A 3,041-nucleotide genomic window follows, 5' to 3' on the forward strand; every position below is an offset into this window, starting at 1 on the left:
AAAATGCTGAGTATGGATTTTTCCAGTGGTTCTAGGATTGGTAGCAAAGCCCAAGGCTAGGGGAACAGAGTCACCATGTACCCTACATTCTAAAGTGAACCCAAAGCAATTAGAGCCAGGGAAACCTACCCCACCCCAGGAATTTGAGGGGAGATGACACTTCCCAAAGCACCATCGCCTACTAACACCATCACCTTTGGGGTTAGACACAAACTTCCAGACCTTAGTACATGGCTAAAGTCTTTACTGGGGGAGGAAAGATCTAAATGGGGTGTAAACTGGACTCAAATTCTAATAACTGAAAGTGACAGAAGAGTGATGGAATTGGCCCAAGATGCTGCCCAGGATAGAAAGGAGTTGATACATCCAGCTGAAGGCAATCATTAGAGAAAGATGAAATCATCTCATGTTTATATCCCAAGTAAGTTAAGACTATTTAATAAACCACACATACACCCAAAATTTGGCATCTGATTTCAATGTGCATATGAACAAGCAAAGATGTTTTAAATCATCATTAAAAAAAAAAATCATCCCACCCATTTTATAGATAAGTAAAACCAGGGAGAGGATATGGTTTGCTCAAAGATACATAACTTGTGCCATAACCTAGAGCAACTGGCACTGACTGATTCCTGACTGGTTTCAGGGAAGCACCTGTATCTGGCCTTGTCCTTGGCCATTCCTCTCTGGCTACAACGGCAGTGCTCTGAATCCAAACCACCGAATAGGTTCTCGCGATGCGGGACAACCTCAGGCATTGTGGGAGCCAGCCTAGACTGAAGAGAACACCTTATGGTGCTTTGCATCCACTTGAGACTTTGAGACCAGGATACAGGGTAGAAAGGCAAACTCCATGATGCACTATTTTCCTTGAAGCCCTATGAATTTCAAAACACACACATCCATATTCACACATAAGTTTAATAAGGGCCAAAACAAATTAAAATTATAAAGACTGTTGGATGGTGTACCCCTTTGGACAATCCACTCCTATTCAGTCCCTCCAGAATGGCTGACTGCTGAGTTTCAAGAGTTGACTGCCTCAAGGTCTAACAAAAGGAAGAAATGGAAGAAAATGTGAATAATGAACAGAAATTCCACGCTTACCACTAAGGAAATATGTGTGTTTCCAAGTTTACCTGAAATACCACTGAATTGTTTTACTTTTCAAAACTACAAGCCAGCCTGTTAAAAATTGTGCAAACATGGCACATCTTCAGCATGCCTTGCTAACCACAGATTCCATTATGTGTTTAATAATTGACTATTCAATAGAGCAGTGATGCATTTTTGTCTGGAACTAATTCACCTTTGTCTGTGCCTCAGCACGAATGTTCGGTGAATCACAGATGGGATCGTAGAAGTGCTTCAAGTGCTGCTGCCGACACAGTGTCACATCCTTGGGATTATTCATGTCGGGCCCTGTGCTCAGAAATGTTCCAGCCAGCTAAAGCCACCTGAAAATGTGATTTATGAAAGCCACGGAGTGCAGGACTACACCTTTTCCTTTCTAATGAGAACTAACAAATCACCGTCCGCAGGCCGCTTAAACCAGTGAAGAAACTGTCGGCTGCAAAATTAACAAAAATGAACGCCCTTACAGCCCACTGAGGCCGTGGAGCTACCCAGCTGGAACTCAGGTTGAGACGTGCTGGCTGGGGAAGCAGATATTAGCAAACGTATATGTCTTCACTTCTCTGTCTGTGACAGGAAGACCTTGGATCCCATCTAAAGAGGGTTTGTATTTATGAATTCGAGCAGCACTGCAAACAGTGCAAATGGTGCATAATTTTGTGACAAACCAGACACACTGTCCTGTGGGGCGCTCTCTTAGGCAGGACAAGCTCAGTGCCTGGGTTCTGATGCTGGGTTGGCGTGGCATGAATGCCACAGATTTAAAGGAGGGAGAGGAGGAACTGCTCTTACCCATCGTAATTATCTTGGCTTTTTTCGTACCAGAAGCAGAAGACTGGCTGGAGTGGAAGGGCTCTCCAGCAGGAGAAGGCTCACTCGCCTCTGCCCAGCCATGAAATAGTATTCCAGAAGTGGGAAATGGCGATACGAGGAAAATATCTCTTTCACGAGGAAAATATCTCTTTCAGTCTCATAGAAGCCGGGCATATGATTTGATAGCTAGTATATTGTTTCATAAAAGTATCCATGTATTTAAAAATTCCAGCCACTGCTTTAAATGTCAAAACTGCCTTCCTGTTATAGCTTGAGTTTGTCAAAGGAATTTCCATGGCTCGGGGATGTGGCATCTATTTTTTAATGTTAGTGGTTCTCCTAAACATCTCCTAAAGTAATAAATGACTAAATGCATTTACTCCATTAAAAGACTCTATTCTGTTAGACGCAAGGGAGGGAAAGAAAAGTCCTGACTTTCTCTTGCCGTACTCATTGCTTTGACTTGTTCTATTTTGTTGACTTGCATGCAGGCATGCAAATTAGCATGGGCCCAAGGGCCAGGCACTGAGGACCACCTGTGCTTCCTGGGGCAGCCAGAACTTATGATTTAAACCTCAGTTATAATCGAATCTGCACCTGGGCCAAGACTGAAAGAATTTGGCCTGCTGATCAATTCTTTTTTTCACTAATCAGCAAAGTCATTAAAATACCCTCAAAACCTCAAAGCCTCTTGAATGAACAGAATCTAGCCACTGTTCCCTTTATTATCCTTCTCCAGAATAGCCAAGCTAGAGAATGAGCACCCAATATGTTTAGCCATAATAACAACCTAAACTTATATGGCACTTACTAAAATGCAGGCTCTTTTCTAAATGTTCGCGCCTATGAAATTATTTAATCATAACAATTATGTAAAGTAATTATCTCAAAATTACTGACATGGAAACTAAGGCACAGAGAGGTTAGCAACTTGCTCAAGTTCATACAGCCAGTGATGGAATTGGGCTTGGAACACAGGCCGTCTCGCGGCGTAGTCAATGAACTAAATCATTGTATTAACTGCCTCACGTGGAACAGGAACACAACATGTGATTGTGTCGTTAATGATCTAAAGGCTTTTGATCTTTTTT

At 42.5% G+C, this 3,041-nt stretch overlaps 1 long non-coding RNA gene across 1 annotated transcript; it reads left to right on the forward strand.

The window, feature by feature from the left end:
• The first annotated feature begins 1,329 nt into the window (after positions 1–1,329).
• On the forward strand, positions 1,330–2,334 carry LOC111738105. Its single transcript, XR_002779695.1, has 2 exons — positions 1,330–1,740; positions 1,963–2,334. It is a non-coding gene; the product is annotated as an uncharacterized LOC111738105 (long non-coding RNA).
• Positions 2,335–3,041: the final 707 nt, after the last annotated feature.

This window comes from Pteropus vampyrus, unplaced genomic scaffold (genome assembly GCF_000151845.1).
Source record: "Pteropus vampyrus isolate Shadow unplaced genomic scaffold, Pvam_2.0 Scaffold35, whole genome shotgun sequence".
NCBI classification, from domain to species: Eukaryota; Metazoa; Chordata; class Mammalia; order Chiroptera; family Pteropodidae; genus Pteropus; species Pteropus vampyrus.